General features: G+C 41.4%; 1 protein-coding gene across 2 annotated transcripts in view; it reads right to left on the reverse strand.

Moving 5' to 3' along the window:
- Scp2 (Sarcoplasmic calcium-binding protein 2) overlaps positions 1-20,395 on the reverse strand; it is a 661,095-nt gene that overhangs the window by 407,930 nt on the left and 232,770 nt on the right. The window lies entirely within an intron of this gene.

The raw sequence follows: 20,395 nt of genomic DNA on the forward strand, positions 1-20,395 counted from the left end.
GAAGATTGAAAAATGGGAGGAAACATGCCGAAATCTAATAGAAAACGAGTCAGATCGGGAATTTTGGTGGATTCTCGCCGAAAACGAGTCAGATCGCGAATTTCGGCGGATTATATATCTAAAACAATAAGCATTCAATTATAAATTTCAGTATAATACCGTAGCGAAGCACGGGTATCTTGCTAGTTTATATATATAAGAAAACATAAAGGTCCAATAATACTGCCTTGAGGAATTCCCCTCTTAATTATTACAGGGTCAGATAAAGCTTTGCCTACTCTAATTCTCTGAGATCTATTTTCTAGAAATATAGCAGTCCATTCAGTCACTCTTTTGTCTAGTCCAATTGCACTCATTTTTGCCAGTAGTCTCCCATGATCCACCCTATCAAATGCTTTAGACAGGTCAATCGCGATACAGTCCATTTGACCTCCAGAATCCAAGATATCTGCTATATCTTGCTGGAATCCTACAAGTTGAGCTTCAGTGGAATAACCTTTCCTAAAACCGAATTGCGTTCTATCGAACCAGTTATTAATTTCGCAAACATGTCTAATATAATCAGAAAGAATGCCTTCCCAAAGCTTACATACAATGCATGTCAAACTTACTGGCCTGTAATTTTCAGCTTTATGTCTATCACCCTTTCCTTTATACACAGGGGCTACTATAGCAACTCTCCATCATCTGGTATAGCTCCTCCGACCAAACAATAATCAAATAAGTACTTCAGATATGGTACTATATCCCAACCCATTGTCTTTAGTATATCCCCAGAAATCTGATCACCGGGCGAGTTGGCCGTGCGCGTAGAGGCGCGCGGCTGTGAGCTTGCATCCGGGAGATGGTAGGTTCGAATCCCACTATCGGCAGCCCTGAAAATGGTTTTCCGTGGTTTCCCATTTTCACACCAGGCAAATGCTGGGGTTGTACCTTAATTAAGGCCACGGCCGCTTCCTTCCAACTCCTAGGCCTTTCCTATCCCATCGTCGCTATAATACCTATCTGTGTCGGTGCGACATAAAGCCCATAGCAAAAAAAAAAAGAAATCTGATCAATTCCAGCCGCTTTTCTAGTTTTCAACTTTTGTATCTTATTGTAAATGTCATTGTTATCATATGTAAATTTTATTACTTCTTTGGCCTTAGTCTCCTCCTCTCTCTCGACATTTTCCTTGTAACCAACAATCTTTACATACTGCTGACTGAATACTTCTGCCTTTTGAAGATCCTCACATACACACTCCCCTTGTTCATTAATTATTCCTGGAATGTCCTTCTTGGAACCTGTTTCTGCCTTAAAATACCTATACACACCCTTCCATTTTTCACTAAAATTCGTATGACTGCCAATTATGCTTGCCATCATGTTATCCTTAGCTGCCTTCTTTGCTAGATTCAATTTTCTAGTAAGTTCCTTCAATTTCTCCTTACTTCCACATCCATTTCTAACTCTATTTCTTTCCAGTCTGCATCTCCTTCTTAGTCTCTTTATTTCTCTATTATAATAAGGTGGGTCTTTACCATTCCTTACCACCCTTAATGGTACAATCCTGTTTTCGCATTCCTCAACAATTTTCCTCAACAATTGACTGACAGATGAAATTATATTGGGGAGTGTTGCTGGAATAAAAGATGGCAGGGAAAACCGGAGTAACCGGAGAAAAACCTGCCCCACCTCCGCTTTGTCCAGCACAAATATCACATGGAGTATCCGGGATTTGAACCACGGGACACCGGTGAGAGGCCGGTGCGCTGCCGCCTGAGCCACGGAGGCTTACAATGTAATGAATATTTTGTGTAAATGAAAGAACGAACTAAACAAAATGAATAATTCGATAAATGCTTCGGTATCCGGTTTTGATTACAGTCTCCTTACGTTTTAATATGCGTCAATACCATATCTCTCTCAAGACCTTTACACGATGTAGAGACTTTTCTCTCGATCTCTTCAAGTTCCTCACGGAGCAAAATATTGTATTTTGAAGCCACGTTAATCACGGATAAAATCTCTGCGTTATGCTCTCAGTTCTGAACTTCATTAATGAGAAGGAAGTTTGTTAGTAATTTTTGCAACAAACTCCCCTTTCTATCTCGATCAAGAGTCTTGTACCTGTCTGAAGTACTCCTTTCTTTCATCTCCTTTCTCTCATTTTCTGGTGTTTATGGACTACATTCTCTATGTAGAACAATGGATTAGAAAATCGGCTTTTGTCGGAGTGCACGAGTCTCTTTGTTTGATCCCTGAAACCATCTTTGAGTAGCGGGTTGGTAGATTATAGATGTCAGCAATGAACTCTTCATGCTTATTTATCAGCATGGAGATAAGCTGACTGCAGCTTTATTTTCGCCTGTTTCTATCCTTTGGCAGCCTCTTAAGATTGGAGAAGGCGTACAGACATTTCCCACGGATTTTCTCGTTGTTGCGCCTGCGGAAACCGTTATGTGAAATGGCCGATGAGGCTCTGTCATCTGAGGTTCAATATTGTGCAGTAATTCTCGCTCTGATGATATATGTGCCGCGGGTTAGTATTTCTCCCACAGCACTATCCCATAGCTGTTTTCTCAGGCGCAGCGACGATCTTCTGAATGTACTGTAGTACTGCATTGTGTTATCTGTCGGTATTTTTCCTTCCTTGAGCTTACTGGCTCGATCCCGCGGTCTAGGGGTAGCGTACCTGTCTCTCATCCGGAGGCTCCGGCTTCGATTCCAGACCAGGTAAGGAATTTTTACCTGGATCTGAGGGTGGTTCGAGGTCCACTCAGCCTACATGGTTATAACTGTGGAGCTATCTGACCGTGAGATGGTGACCCCTGCCTAGAAAACCAAGAAAAACGGCCGACAGGATTCGTTACGCTGACCATACGCCACCTCGTAATCTGCAGGCCTTCGAGATTGGCAGTGGTCGCTTGGTAGGCCAAGGGACATCAGATCTGTAGCACCATGGTTTTTAGACTTGCTTTAATGAAATGAAACACTGACATTAACTGGCGCAAAAGAAAGGAAATGTATTTTTTTGAAGGAATGCTGAAGGTGAGGTTGGTATATTGGTTCACAAACAGGGAGGTACGACAACGTTGGTTGATTTATCATCATCATCATCATCAACAACATCGTCAACATCGACAACTACATCAACGAGATTTACTGCCTATAATTGAGCGTTGTTTAAACAGATGCCTAAAATTTCTATCTTTTCGGTGAACTCTCCAAAGAATTTTCAGTTCCCTTCAATCTTTACTTATTTGTGTCTCTGTGCATGAGATATTCAGGACTCTTGTCCAACACCAGAGTATTTTTCTCTGCATGTTAATTCCGACGTTTCGGTTTTTGAGTCAACGGAAGTAAGTCTTTTCCGTATTCTGACGAATATTCACATTAAATCTCTGGGTCGTTCAAATGCATGTCACAAACTGACCATTCCATAAAAGTCTTTCAGCCAGAGAGCAGTGTGGAATGGGCAACGTGGAGAATGTTAAAACTGTCTGAGGGATAGGATCAAATGAAAAAGGACAACCTACATGGTGGAATTACCTAGAAGAAGATGAGGCATTATAGACCACACTGCACCAGTAGAATTATCCAAAGAGTCGCGCAGCTGTGCGCTTGTATCCGGGAGATAGTGGGTTCGAAGCCCACTGTCGGCATCCCTGAAAATGGTTTTCCGTGGTTTCCCATTTTCACACCAGGCAAATGCTGGGGCTATACCTGAATTAAGGCCACGGTCGCTTCCTTCCCATTCCTAGGCCTTCCCTATCCCATCGTCGCCATAAGACCTATCTGTGTCAGTGCGACGTAAAGCGAAATAGCAAAAAAAAAAAAAAAAAAAAAAAAAAGAATTATCCATTATCTCCAGCATAGTATACAGGATTCTGGAGTCAATGACAGTATCTTATTCCATCGGAGTCGGAATTTGACCGAGGGAGATTCTAGAGGAAATATGTACCGGTACGTCAGAAGTTCAGAGAAAGCAAGTAGAAACAATGTCACAGTAAGTTAGGTGCCGTTGGTAACTATAGAGACGATTGGATCACAGTTTGGGAGCCCGTGATAGGCAAGGTTTGTTGATTTATTGTTGACGAATCATTAATAATGATATTGGTAACAATGTGACAATGAGAACTGGAAGCGGAGGAACGAGCGGGAAGCAGAACGAAAGCCCCGATACATTGCTGACGTATCCCGTCTATCCAGTATTCGGGAGATAGTAGGTTCGAATCGCACTGTCGGCAGCCCTGAAGATGGTTTTCCGTGGTTTCCCATTTTCACACCAGGCAACTGCTGGGGCTGTACCTTAATTAAGGTCACGGCCGCTTGCTTCCAACTCCTAGCCCTTTCCTGTCCATCGTCGCCGTAAGACCTATCTGTGTCGGTGCGGCGTAAAGCAACTTGCAAAAAAAAAAAAAAAAAGAAAAAAAAAACCCGCCAACAATGGAGAAGTGGTCGGAAAGATCTAGAAGTGGAAACTCCGGGATTCTTTATCGAGAATCTTCCACTGGTGTATAAATAGAGTGAGGTCGACGTGCGCGAGCTAGTCTCGAGACAGTCGGCGAGTAAGAAGCGAGTCATTCGGAAACGAGTCAGCGACGAGTGAGTCAATCAGACGGTCTTGCCCACGCAAAATTCAGCTCTGCTTGTGAGTCGAGTTCTTGGATTTAATGGTGTTGTGGATTGAACCGCTCTGAGGACGACACTGCGTGGAGAGACATGAGTTCGGCGAGGGCTGTGGGTTCTCCCAAGTCAGTGAGTAAAACAGCATGAAGTCGAAAACTCGAACTTGAGCGCACTTTTAGTAATTGTGCATAGTAGTTACAATTAATTTAATATATATATAAAATAAGAGTTTTGTCTGTACATTGCTCAGAATTTGAAAATAATGGTATTTCTGTATCGGTCATGTCCATAGTAACAAGAAAATGCACTTTTTACTTTTCCGTAATTTCTGTCTGTCTGTCTGTATGTATGTACATGCATCACGAGAAAACGGTTGAAGAGAATTTAATGAAAATCGGTATGTGAAGTCGGGGGTTGATCCTCTACAATTTAGGCTATAAATCATTTTACTCACGCTGAGTGAAATGGTAGTTTAGGGGAAGGTTTTAAATTGAATTCTCAACTATTTATGTTATTGGTGGTCTAATGAAAATCGGTATGTGAAGTCGGGGATGAACCTCTACAATCTAGGCTATAAATCATTTTACTCACGCTGAGTGAAATGGTAGTTTAGGGGAAGGCCTAAAACTGAATTCTCAACTATTTATGTTATTAGTGGTCGTATTTTAAATAAAATGGGTATGCAAAGTTGGGAAATAAATTGCTACAATCTAGGCTGTCAATAATTGTATTCACGCTGAGAAAAATGGTAGTTTAGGGAAAGGCCTAACATTTAATTCTCAAATATTGTTGTTATTATTAGTCCTATCTTGATGAAACTCGGTATGCAAATTCAGGAAATAAGTCGCTATAGTCTAGGCTGTAAATTATTTTATTCCCGCTGAGTGAAATGGTAGTTTAGGGGAAGGCCTAAAATGTTATTCTCAAATATTTCTTATTATAGGTGTAATCGATGAATGCTACATAACTAAGGTTATATAGTATTAAATTTCCTATTATTCATGTCATATACATTGTTACCGTACTGGCTATGATCACAAAGACATTCATGAATTTGGATTTTTGTTACTAAGTCCATATCAGCGCCGAGTAACGAGAAAATGGGTAAACAGTATTTAATGAAAATCTGTATGTAAAGTCGGAGAATAAGAAACTACTGTTTACGGTATAAAATATTTTATAAATCACAGAGTCGAAAGAAAACTAACTGTGTAGGCCTACATATAGAAAGCTCATAACATTGATGAACAATAACGTTACATTGACCATTGTTTGTCGTGATGTGCTTTGTGTCTTCTGTTACCCTTCATCTCCGGTAGATAGCATTACTGCTGCGTACATAGTATTTTTTATTTGATTTACGTCGCACCGACATAGGTTTTATGGCGACGAGGGGACAGGAAAGGGCTATGAGTGCCTTAGGCCTTAATTAAGGTACAGGCCCAGCATTTGACTGGTGTGAAAGTGCGAAACCACGGAATACCATCTTCAGAGCTGCCGGCAATGGGGTTCGAATCCACTATCTCTCGGATGCAAGCTCACAGCTGTGCACCGCTAACCACACGGTCAACTCGCCCAGTCGTACAGAGTGTAACAGCCTGCCTGAATATTGATGGGAAGTAGCTGGGGAGTTAGATAACTTTCTTCTTTAGCATGTCATTCCCCTGGTTTATAAATTTTCTGTTACTGCTGGTACGTAACACACTGGATCATCATAGCATTCGGGCTATTCAATCCCTACTCTGAGGCACTGATTGGAATGAACAGTGTGCATATTTAGCGGAATAATGGCAGATGAGTGTTCATGGCAATCTGCGGCCTGGTCATCCCAGCTCTGGAACTTTGGAATATTAGATTGGCAACGCAATCTAACCGCAGCACTGTTCGTTAAATGTGATAAAATGTGCGACTTTCCATTTGATCGAGTATTTTATATGATAGCATTGCTTTTAATCGCTACATTCATACTTACGTTTTTGTAATGACCTATGTTTATTTAAGTTAGGAAAACCACAGTCTTTCTGCGAATCCCGTAGTGAAGCACGGGTACATCAGCTAGTCGATAATATATCACAACCGAGCGAGTTAGCCATGTGGTTAGGGGCGCGTAGCCGTGATCTTGCATTCGGTAGATAGGGGGTTCGAAACCTACTGGCGGCAACCCTGAAAATGATTTTCGTGTTTTCCATTTTCACACCTTAATTTCACACCTTAATTAAGTCCATGGCCACTTCCTTCCCACTCCTAACCCTTTCCTATCCCATCGTCCCCGTAATACTTTTCTTTGTTTACAATTGGCTTTACGTCGTACCGTCACAGATAGGTCTTCTGTTTTTTACAATTGACTTTACGTCACACCGAAACAGATAAGTCTTATGGCCCAAAAGTAGGAAACCACGGAAAATCATCTTCAGGGCTGCCGTCAGTGGGGTTTGAACCCACTATCTCCCGAAAGCAAGCTTACCGCTGCGCACCCCTAACTGCACTGCCAACTCGCTCGGTACTCCATAAGACCTGTTTGTATCGGTGCGACGTAAAACAAATTGTAAAAAATAAAATAAAAATAAATGAATCGCACTACCTCTGAGCAGATATTTTAGGACCCTCATAACCTTCCGCATTAATAATAATTTCATGATTATTAATAGTCTGGTGCAGCCTTTTTTACGGCAGATCCTCCGTTGAGAAGGGCGGCATCTGCTATATATACTGTGTGTCAGTATGGCGGAATGGAGTGTTGCGTGTGAGTTGCAAGGGTATTGGAGACAGTACAAACACTCAGTCCCAGAAGCTAGTAAATTCGTCATTTACTATTAAAATTCCATGAGCCGCCTGAGAATCGAACCTAGAAAACTGAATTCCGAAGGCGAAGTCGCTGGCCAGTCAAACACGGAACCGGAAGATGGGTCATTAATTTGAGATTAGATATACTGTACATCTTATGAGATGACAGCTGATGGGAGTGCTTGAAGAAGGGGATTTGTTGACGGAGCAATTAGCGTGCCGGGATAAGCGCAATACGAGTATCCTGGCTGCGAGAGGGAAAGGACGACTACAGCAGGTCCCCCTCGCTATCTGAAAGCACTTGGAGTGCATATTCCGGAGAAGGAACTTCCCAGGCACAACTGTGAATTTTATTCGGGAGAAGGAACTTCCCAGGCATAACTGTAAATTTTTGACGTGTTAACGTCTTTAAACATTCACCCATGTGCATCCATCAGCCCATGCAACCACACTGGGACCATTTAATTTATGTTTGTGTAACATCAGATATGTACAAATTTTGGAACGGGGAACATGAGTATTGTAATGAAAGACATATTTTGAGACAAGTCATACATATATGGGAAAAGACTCTTTTCGTCATAGAGTTGAATTGTCAGTGCAAGGAATGGGCAACACATTATATTATTTTTTGATTTTGTTTTCTACGCACAGTCATTCCTCTGGGAGTAAATCAGTATTCGAAACTATTTGTCTTTCAGATGAGGCGCGTATGTTGGATGTTAGTGTATGGTCCACTAAGTTGGTGTCACTCTTGTATGCCATAATGTGAGTTCTTCTGTCGAACTCCACATCAACCATATCGCCTGTGCGTGATGCGACTCGATTTTTATGACCATGAATATTACCGCAGTGGGAGGTAACTGGTTCTATGTTCCATCTCACTAGCTATTCTTACGATTTTAGGATACACTGATTGCCAGAATTTTGTCCCGCAGGAGCCTTTTACATGCCTGTGAATGTACCGACATTGAACACCTTCAAATACCACTCCAATGAGCGGGAATGGAACTCACCGACCTGAGCTCAGAATGCCAACACTCTCTCGTCTGAGATACTCAGCCCGGCGATGTATTGATGAGCGGATTTGTTATTCAGCTGAGGACGAGTATAATTACATGTCGCATACCATTGGACACTGCTATACAATACATTTCACGGTTACCCCCCTACGGTAATGAGTATACCGTACAGCCAGTGTCTCAACGCCGAGTGCCGGGCAGCGGCAAATAATCGGATGACCCTGAAGGGTCCGAGAGCTTCGGACGGATAAGTTTCCTTAGTGGGGTAATGGTCCCCTCAGTGTAGGAAATGGCACTAGAACACATTAAGCAATAGCATTTGACCCCAGGTTTAGGGGGTTGGGGAGAGTTGGGGGCTGAAAATGGCGTATGTTCTCTATGGTACACCCGTGTGAGATGCTGAGTAAAACACCTCCTCTATAACATCTGCCTGTCGTAAAAGATAATAATAATAATCGTATGGCCTCAGCTACCGTTTGCAGACATTTCGATTTGACGCCATCTGGCTGTCTGCTCGTCAATTTCGACGTTCCGGTTTACTCTGTCTGCCATCTAGCGGACCTAGAGTAAACCGGATCTCTCTTGGGCGTCTATGGCTGAGATTTTAATTAATTTTGTCGGGTAAATACCAAATGTATCACCAGAGATCTTTTACATGCCGACAACGTACGACATAGAGTGTCGAATGGACTTTTTTCCGCCCTTCAAAAATCCGACTACCTCTGCCGGGTTTGAACCCGCTATCTTGGGATCCGGAGGCCGACACTCTACCACGGATCCACAGAGGCAGCTTCGTAAAAGATGACTAGAGAAGACCGAGTGACCGCCAGTATAAGTGGCCCCCTCTATGTCACCAACAGCCTCGTCTGAGGGAGGATGAGGAATTGTTCTTGAGAGATAAATCACCTCATAAGGCGGATGAACCAAAGCGTTTTCGTGAAAGATAAAGGATGGAGAACGCAATTGGAAACCACTTCATTAATGATCCTAAGGGTTAGAGAAGCAAAGAATGCCAGTTCAAGTCGAGGAAATTGCCTATATCTCCAAGCGCCAGCCTAAACACGATGTGATAATTTTGCCAGCTGACCTGCTCAAGCTTTCAGTCAGCAGAATACCAGTTTTCAGCTGTATGAACACGACTCGAGTGGAATCTTTTATGATCTACCATTTAGTATTAGTTGTTATTAATATTCTAAATTGAGGGGTCCTATGGTGACATCTGGCTCCTAGTTTCGGCAAATTATATTGTTATTGTTATTATTATTATTATTATTATTATTATTATTATTATTATTATTATTATTATTATCGTCATGTATTTATTTATTCACGTATCTTAAATTTTATATCTTTGGAAATCGCCAAGTGAAAATTACATTAAAAATTATGGTACAGAAATTAATATTTGATCAATGAAATTTTATATTGTATTTATATTATAATTAGCGACCAACAGTAGGGCGGATATTTAAGTAGATTTCAATAGTCACCCAACAGTGGTCTATCACAAATAGGGTTGGCGCTGGGAAGTGAGCAAGCTCAGCGGTTCACAAGGTCGATTCATGACGAGCTAAAAGATTTTGGGCCACGGTAGTGACGAATCCAGAACAGCTGTGTTCAGTTCAGTGCGGTTAGATGCTCTTTGCACATAAATATTCTAAGAGAAGTTAAGAGTAACATAAAAAATAAATCGTATGCCTTAAGAGAAAAGAGTGCTGGGAAGAGTAAAGTATAGCAACGATTTTATGTTGTTATTGATGACAGGGGGCAGTAAAGAGAATTTGTGCAAATCAAACTAGGATAGTGCCTCGTACGAAGCTCAAACACCAGCACATTAGCAAGGCGCATTCGTTTTCCCTCGGGTCAGGTGAGTACTTCATACAATCGTGTTATTCCTAGATCCACAAAACGTAAAATAGCAGGGTTGTGTTAAAATGTGTCCCTTAGACTTCTGACCTTTTAATGTTGTGTCAGATACTGGGTTTCAAATATTATAAAAATAATTAATTAATTTAGGAAATGGCTCTGGTACAGTAAATGCATCTGTGTTACCGCACCGGGCAGTTGTTTACCGGCGATATCATGAAGTGGTCGGTGCTGTTCGCCACTCTGTAGTACGTGACGCAATGCAATGCTATTCTTATGTGAACGAATGGTTATAATAATAATAATAATAATAATAATAATAATAATAATAATAATAATAATAATAATAATAATAATAATGCATCCACGGTTCCCTACATTAATGAGTAATAAAAACAAAGTACTTTTAACCTGCCTCTTTCTCAAAACACCGCAGTCTGGTGAGAAAATTATGAAAGAATTAACTGATTAGTGTGCGGCGTTAGGAATTAAGCTGCCAAATTTACGAAGGGTTACTTTGTAACTGATTAAGATACGAATATTAAGAAGCTCTTAAGCTTCACGAAGCCTTTACGCGAATAACTTGTGTACGACATTGTTTAAATCCAGTTTAACGGCACGCATTCAAATATGACATTGTTGGATCTCAGGCACAGGACATGTGATATATAATTAAGCAAGCACAGAAAGTAAGTTGTGTCCTATTTCAAACGTACAGGGTTAGTTAGTCGTGTAGAACGTACTCTGAGTTAGGATATAGAAACAAGAAGGAATATTAAGCTGATCATGCTAAAATCTTTACATAACCAGTGCAGCAAAATGATTTAGATCCTATCGCCTGTAACTGCAAGTAACACAGAGAAAGTCGAAAAGTGAGACATAAGCCAGAAGTAATCAATGGGAAATTCATGAGTGATTTGCTTTATATAACCTTTCAAAGATGATTTAGGAGACACCAGTCCAACAAAACAAAATGTGCTCCTTTGGTTCCATCATCCTGTTAGTCATTGCGAGCAGGCACCTAATGATACAATACCATTGAAGGGAATTAAGCCAAGAACACTAAAAGTTCCTCGAATAGAAAATGAAAATACATGTGTATGACAAAATAGCAACGTTTCTAACTCCGTGGTTTTGCCACTTAAAGATGCTGTCTGTACCTGAGAAAGAGGAAGTTCTAAAAGAAGGCAGATTCTTGCGTAAGCTGTTTAGTGAGGTAAGCAAACGTATTAATTTTTCATACGTTGAAAAACGTGTTATCAAAACAGCCAACGGATCATGTAACATCATTATACCCTTTTTTCTGTTTGATAGAAAAGCGTGAAGAACAGGAACTTCAGGGCTCTCTTGCAAAGAACCACCCAATAAAGTAAGTCGTTTCCAGTGATTGAAATTGGCTTGCGAGAAAAGCTCGCGCATGAAGTTCCTCTCTAGATGACTACTGCGTTGGAAAAAAACAAAAACGAACCGGAGACGAAAATGACCTTCCAGGAAGGTGGAAAACGAATGCGCATGTTTTCCGCAGACTTTCGAGAGTGGCCAAAATATATTTTGTACACCAGCAACAGGTGCAGATAGCGAGCGCAACTTTAATCACACGTCAACGACCTGTTATTCCTACACAGCAATGGGAAGTTGGAACAGGTAAATGCACTTCAGTGAAATATTGTATTGTGACTCTACCCAAATAAAAATAGAACACAATGTAGCAATGTTGAAACACTTGAACCTATTGAACTATTACCACTGGTGTGCTTTTTCTCTTTTAGAAAGAGAAAATGATCTCTGATTCTGATGTTGCGAGCCTTAAGGGGCTGAACCCTGTGAAGAAAGGATATCATTGAATAAATCCGGCTATAATTGTCAAGATGGCGGAGAACATTCGCAAGACACATTCATTTCTAATTAATATGGCTGATCACTGATTCATATATTGGCCTACTCACTGTACAAGATGTATAAAGTTTATATCTTCAGTAGCTTTCTTCATTGTAAAGAAATAGGATCGATACTCATTTGCACGCAGACGCATGATTTCTGTGCAATATACTTGCAATCTGTTCCGTGGAATTTTCAGCGAAATAGGTATAATCATACAGTAAGATGTTTATTAATATAAAGACCTACTAATGTAGGGGGATCTTAATTAAAATGTTACAGAATAAAGATATGCACCAAATTCCCCCATAAATACAACAGGAATGTAACTGGTTCATGAGATGGCACAGTAATTAGTATCCTACTGTAGCGACAGATCAATGTTGATTATATTTTCAGCATCCTAGATGGCTGCTGCTCAGCTCGAGGCCCTTTGATGAAGGGAGGTCAAAAAAGGTTCCCTTAGCCGCATTTCTTGGTTTCCTGACCGGTGTCGCTCTCCAATTTTCCTCACGACGCTAGATCAACGCTCTTCCAGATCTCCTAGCTTTTCTAAATTTATTGCTAGTACCGGGAATCGAACCTCAGTGCGTTACGAGGAGTTAGAATGCTATCCTGAGACTACGGCGGTGGTAAATCTTGAATATTACAACTGAATCATTTACAAAACAATACCGAATGGCTCTTCCGTTTAACTGCAAACTGTTAGTTTATGTAGCATGCCAAAAATCGGCCGCTCAGGCAGCCCTTGCAAGCTCAGCCTGCAAAGGAAACCAAGCCTATTAGCCGAGCTTCCTTGATGTGGCCCTCGTGAAGTAACAAGCCCAGCCTGGCTCTGTAGTGCGGTCGCACTGGCAGACACACGTACGAGCCCAGCCGAGCCCGCGACCGCCTACTGTGGACATGGCGCAAAATTAAATTAATGAGCTGGATAAAAAGCCCTCAAAGTTTGGAGGATTTTAAGGAAAGTCAGTGAAGAGAGCAGATTATTACAGGAAATAGAAGAGGAAAAATTTATTAGACATCTAATCACACACAACATTTTCATCATTAACATTCTTGAAGGAAAGTGTTGAGGAAAAAATGAAAAGGACTTCCTAAGACGAAGTACTTAGAAGGCATCGAAAAGAGGAATAGGATGAGACAATTATATAAAACTGAAAAGGACAGCAAATGACAGAGGAGAGTGATTGCACCGACAAGACGTTGTCTTAAGGATGTGAATGAAAACATTCCATGATTAGGAAACGTTCATTGTAGGGGTGGTTAAATGTCCACAAGGACAAAGAATGTCGACCACACAGTATTTTGTCGTCTAAGTTTTTGGTGAGTTTGCTAGTGTGCCAGATATATAAACAACCATCACAGGACTCAGGAATAAATTTGGAATGTGGCATGATGTATGGTTCTTCAAATGTTATATAGATGATTGCGGAGTATGGTTACTGAACCTCGTATTGCGGCGATAATCAATCAATCAATCAATCAATCAATCAATCAATCAATCAATCAATCAATCAATCAATCAATCAATCAATCAATCAATCAATCAATCAATCAATCAATCAATCAATCAATCAATCAATCAATCAATCAATCAATCAATCAATCAATCAATCAATCAATCAATCAATCAATCAATCAATCAATCAATCAATCAATCATTGACTTGTATCTAGGGTTGTCGCCCAGGTGGCAGATTCCCTATTAATGTTTTACCTAGTTTTTTGAAATGTTTTATCGAACATTTCTCTTGATATATTATTCCAAATTCTAATTCTTCTTATAAATGAATATTTACCCCAATATTTTCTCTTGAATTCTAACTTTATCTTCGAATTATGATCTTTCATACCTTTGAAAACCTCACGCACGAAGCTTATTCGTCTGCTGTCATTTCACACCATATCTCCCCTGACAGTTCGGAACATACTATACTGCTTATACAGCACCTTTTCCTCTTTCTCCCAGATCATTCCAGCCCAAAGTTTCCAACATATTCGTAACACTACTCTTTTGTTGGAAATCACCAAGAGTAAATCTTCGTCCTTTCCTTTGGATATTTTCCATTTTTCATATCAAGTAATACTGGTGTGGGTCCCATAAACTAGAACCATGTCGAAGTTGGGGTCTTACCAGTGATTTGTAACTCCTCTCATTTACATCCTTACTACTACCCCCGCCAGCCTCTGTGGTGTAGTGGTTAATGTGAATAGGTGCCACCCCCGAAGACCCGGGTTCGATTCCCGGCTTTACCACGAAATTTGAAAAGTGGTACTAGGGCTCGAACGGGGTCCACTCAGTCTCGGGAGGTCAAATGAGTAGAGGTGGGTTCGATTCCCACCTCAGTCATCCTGGAAGTGGTTTTCCGTGGATTTCCACTTATCCTCCAGGCAAATGCCGGAATGGTACCTAACTTAAGGCCACAGCCGTTTCCTTCCCTTTTCCTTGTCTATTCTTTTCAATCTTCCCATCCCCGCACAAGGCCCCTGTTCAGCATAGCAGGTGAGGCTGCCTGGGCGAGGTACTGGTCCTCCTCCCCGGTTTTATCTCCGACCCTATGTCTCACGCTCCAGGACACTGCCCTCGAGGCGGTAGAGTTGGGATCCCTCGCTGAGTCCGAGAGAAAACCAACCCTGGAGGGTAAACAGATGAAGAAGAAGTAGTAGAAGAAGAAGAAGTAGAAGAAGAAGAAGAAAAGGCTACCCTCAAATCCTCATAACCACAAGGACAGGTTTGTGACCTTTATTTGCAACCTCGTTAATTGGATTCCTCCACTGAATACCATTCCTTGTATTAACATCTAAGTACTTACAATGAAATCCGTGAGATAATTTTACCCCCACCAACATAGTAATTAAAAACGAGAGGTCTTTTTCACTTGGTGAAACTTACAACCTGGAGTTTCATCCCGTTTACCAGTTGTCCATCTCATAACATTGTTGATATCCTTTTGCAGTCGCTCACAATCCTGAACGAATTTACAACTCTACAGAATAACAGCATCTGCAAAAATCTTCATCTGTGATCCCATGTATTTACTTACATTATTTACATTATTAAAACATAAAGTTTCAATAATACTGCCTTGGCGGACTCTCGCGTTTTAATCGTTACAGGATCGGATAATGCTTCACTTACTCTAATCCTGTGAGTTCTACTTAGTGATAGTACAACTTCCTAGCTTTCTTCTGCCCGCATTGAACTTCATTCATTTGTACGCATCGTTAACGATTTCCACATCTCGTCCAGCGCGACCTGCCTCAACTGAAGGCAGGCTCCTCCCTGCTGCTCCACCTGACGTCACAGTCACTGACGTATTCTGCCTGCGATCTACTATATTCTAGAATCTTCGATGTCCCCTAGATGCCCCTCCTTTTCTTTACGCCTTATAAATACGACACGCTCTCCTTATTTAGTCCTTGTTGAGCTACAGTTGTTCGAAGTGGAGATGTATTGGTATGATTCTCGGAGCTGCGTCTCCCAGATACTATGGTTATTCTTAATTTGAAGTAAGAGAATGACAGAGAAATTTTTAAATCTTACTTTACTCCGCGGAGAAGAATGGAAAGACATATAGCTCTAAACTTGTGGTCCTTCATACTTTATTTCTCTCCGTCTGCACTCATGACGAGTGTCAAGAATTTGGTATTTCATGTTGATTTATGCGCACAGCCAGCGGATACTTTTGCGATGGGAAAGAGTATTGATGGTCGCCAATCCGACGAACTTGATTATGCCTAACTTTCATTTAACTCGAAATTATGGGTTTCCATGTGTTCCATTTTGGACAATTTCTAAGGAACCCTAGTGGGAATATTAAGTCCACGCCTGTTGCTCTGATGGACTGCATATCCACGTGTGGCTGGGAGGCGTGACCAGTCTTAAGGAGGATAATAGATCGGAAGTGCATTGTGGAATACGAGAGTTTGCTCGCGTCATTATACGAAATATATTCAGTCAGATATTCCATTTTGTTTCTCAACATTACACATGGTTGTGGGACATTTTAGAACAGTTGTTTTCTTTCAAAGGGCACAGGCAGACATCACACTATACAGAGTGAGTTTTAGTTCTTATTTTACATCGACAAGGGGCCGATGACTTCGATATTAGGCCCCTTTAAATGACTAGCATCATCATCATCATCATCATCATCATCATCATTTACATCGACAGATTCTAGGCCTGGGTCCTGCTGGCCAACCGCAGCAATAGGAATACAATCTGTGAGACCTGCACTATCACTGCAATCCGAGTTGACGCGGCAAAAGTTGCTTCTTAATCTGCCAGAAATTTGTAAAAATAATCCGTACGATCGTGTGAGTCGGGTTAATATAATACTCGGGTGTCCAGTCATACAAATTAATTTTGAGCGATAGATCGATTTAATACTGCAATGAAACATTCGTTAGTTATAAAAAGAATAAAAACAATAATACAGATTGTTTACACAGTTGACGGGCTGATTAGCTGAGCCGGAAGAGCGCTAACTTACTGAGCCCAAGACGGCGGATTTGGTCCCAGCTCAGTCCGGTGTCGGTAGATTTACTGGTAGATACTGTAAAATAACCCCTGCTAGACCAAATTATCAGGATGGAGTAGTAGCTCCTCTTCAACACCCAGGTTCTATTCTCGGTACTAGCATGTAATTTAGAAAAGCTAGGAAGTGAGGGAAATTTGAGAGCAACAGTAAGTAGCGGCACCGGCCAGGAAACCAAGAAATGCGGCTGGCGGAAGCTTTCTGACCTCCCTTCATCTATGGGCCTCGAGCCGAGCAGCAGCCTTCTAGGACGCTACAGTTATAATCAAGATTGATCTGTATCTAAAGTAGTGTACTAATTACTGTGCCATCTCATGAACTAGTTACAGTCCTGCTGTATTCATGGAGGGCGTTTGGTGAATATTTTTATTCCGTAACATTTTAATTAAATCCCCCTACGATAGTAGGTTTTTATATCCCTGAAAATTCTATGGGCCAGATTGCAAGTATATTGCACAGAAATTATGCGCTTGTGTTATCCTTCTCAAAATTCCCTGGGGGGAGGGGGCGTGAAGGATACTATAAAAAAGGTAATACATTTTAAAAGGCTGTTTAATACGTATTAAATTATGTTGCTTGTTTTTGTCCATGTTGCCTTGTGACACAGCATACTCTTCCATCCATTTCCAGACAAACAATAAGAGTTGAAACATTGCAAACATTGAAATCTAAAACTAAACTAGATTTTGTGAGTCTGCTATGATGATTTCCGCGAAGGAGTTTAACGAGTTTGTTGTAAAAATGATACTGGTGACAATTCTTAACAGAACTGGAACAATTTATAGACGGTGCGCGAGCAATAACTCGTCTCTCACAAAGCTCCTCCTATCCAATATTTTCCTTATGACTGGCCACGCCCCGCAGCCACATACGGATATGCAGTCCACCAAAACAACGTTCGTTGCGTACATTTTCCTACGCCAATATGTATATTTTCATGACGTGTTTACGCACTCATACAATTTAAGGTTCATTTTCTTTTATACATTAGCACAGCGTTGTAGTGAATTGTGAATATTAATACGGCTGTTTGAGTTGTCGTTTTTAAGAACTTGGTACATTTCTAATATCTTAACTCTGCAGCCACGCTTATACGTATTCTTGCTCAGTCTTTACCTCCCTCAATACTTTACCTCTTCCTTCGGTTTTCTTACTTTTTATCTTTCACATTACCGTTCTCCCTAATTACGACTTGGAAAATGTTAAAAGTGTATTTACCGAGCTCGATAGCTGCAGTCGCTTAAGTGCGGCCAGTATTCAGTATTCGGGAGATAGTAGGTTGGAACCCCACTGTCGGCAGCCCAGAAAATGGTTTCCCGTGGTTTCCCATTTTCACACCAGGCAAATGCTGGGACTGTACCTTAATTAAGGCCACGGCCGCTTCCTTCCCACTCCTAGCCCTTTCCTGCCCCATCGTCGTCGTAAGACCTATCTGTGTCGGTGCGACGTAAAACAACTAGCAAAAAAAAAAAAAAAAAAAAAAAGAGTGTATTTTCCTTCTGGAATAAGGTTGTGAAATAGTACGGTCGAGAAATATTCTTTTTGTGTCAATTTTTCATATTTCTTTCATTGCCAAGGTCTAGTACTGTAAGGGCTCATTTATTTTCAATATGCTAAGCAGAACTGATCCACGTACACATTTTATTTATGCCATTTCTAAAGATATCACAGTAATGTGGAAATAAATACCTATTATAATTCTTTGAAGCGCTTCACCCGATGGACTATTTTCTCTTTTTAACCGTGCTAGTTGACCGTGCGGTTAGATTCGCGCAGCCGTGGGCTTGCACTCGGGAGATACTGGGTTCGAACCCCACTGTCGGCAGACCTAAAGATGGTTTTCCGTGGCTTCCCATTTTTTGTTAGTGGCTTTACGTCGCACCGACACAGATAGGTCTTATGGAGACGTGGGATAGGAAAGGCCTAGGAGTTGGAAGGAAGTGGCCGTGGCCTTAATTAAGGTACAGCCCCAGCATTTGCCTGCTGTGAAATTGGGTAAACACGGAAAACCATATTCAGGGCTGCCGACAGTGGGATTCGAACCCACTATCTCCCGGATTCAAGCTCACAGCCGCACGCCCCTAACCGCACGGCCAACTCGCCCGGTGTTTCCCAATTTCACACCAGGCAAATGCTGGGGCTGTACTTAATAAAGGCCACGGCCGCCTTATTCCCATTCCTAGCCCTTTCCTATCCCATCATCTCCATGAGACCTATCTGTGTTGGTGCGACGTAAAACAAATGGTAAAGAAATTTAAAAAAAATAAATATTTGCGAGTCTACATGAAATGTGAAGGCTGTACTTACATTCTTTACACTAAGGCGTATCATTGTTGAGCAGTATTATACTCTGTGGTGAATTCCTAAGTCATGTAGGTACCTCTAGTTATTGTAAGATTTGAATAATCTTATTTCGTTAATGTATTTATTAAGCAAATGAAGATTCCACTGCTGCCTTCCAAATTCTGTTGTATCTTTTCAACATTTTAAATATTCTACCATCTTTGTGTAAGTTTGCTATTTGCTTTACGTCGCACCGACACAGATAGGTCTTATAGCGACGATGGGACAGGAAAGACCTAGGATTGGGAATGAAGCGGCCGTGGCCTTAATTAAGGTACAGGCCCAGCATTTGACTGGTGTGAAATGGGAAACCACGGAAAACCATCTTCAGGCCTGCCTACATTGGGGCTCGAACCATCTCCCGGATGCAAGCTCACAGCTGCGCGGCCCTAACCGCAAGGCCAACTCGTCCGGTCTTTGTGTAAGTTTTTCGTGACAGAAGTTGTAACCAGGATCCCGGCACAGAGCCGTTCTATGTCGCACTGTGTAGCAACAATTGAATACCTCCCTAGAATTTGTAAATGATCCTTTTCATCTGATTGACAGAAGACAGTATGAATGAAAGTCCACACCCTGTTTCCAGTCAGTTGACTGGGTCAGGAATGGAATGAATGCAGCCCCATCTAGCGGCGAGGATAGGAATTGTGCCGTCTGCCGAAGCCTGTCGCACTCCTCTGGGGCAATGATTAATGACAGACAGAGGACATGAAATTATACTAGATAGTGTTGCTGGAATGATAGACGACAGGGAAAGCCGGAGTAGGCCTACCCGTAGAAAAAACCGTCCCGCCTCCGCTTTGTCCAGCACAAATCTGACTTGGAGTGACTGAGACGGAGCCCAACGGCGAGAGGCCGGCGCGCTGCCGCTGAGTCACAGAGACTCTAGGAGGCAGTATAAATAATATAATTTAGTTTTAGCTACAAATAATCATCAACAATAATATTAATTTCTTTTGGTACTACTGTTTTAGTACTGCAGTAGAACAGCACGTCTATATATATATATAAAATAAGAGTATTGTCTGTACTTTGCTCAGAATTTGAAAATAATGGTATTTCTGTATCGGTCGTGTCCACAGTAACAAGGAAATGCACTTTTTACTTTTCCGTAATGTCTGTCTGTCTGTCTGTCTGTCTGTCTGTCTGTCTGTCTGTCTGTCTGTCTGTCTGTCTGTCTGTCTGTCTGTCTGTCTGTCTGTCTGTCTGTCTGTCTGTCTGTACACGCATCACGAGAAAACGGCTGAAGAGAATTTAATGAAAATCGGTATGTAAAGTCGGGGGATGAGCCTCTACAATCTAGGCTATAAATCATTTTGTTAACGCTGAGTGAAATGGTAGTTTAGGG

Source organism: Anabrus simplex, chromosome 1 (assembly GCF_040414725.1).
Source record: "Anabrus simplex isolate iqAnaSimp1 chromosome 1, ASM4041472v1, whole genome shotgun sequence".
In the NCBI taxonomy this organism is placed as follows: Eukaryota; Metazoa; Arthropoda; class Insecta; order Orthoptera; family Tettigoniidae; genus Anabrus; species Anabrus simplex.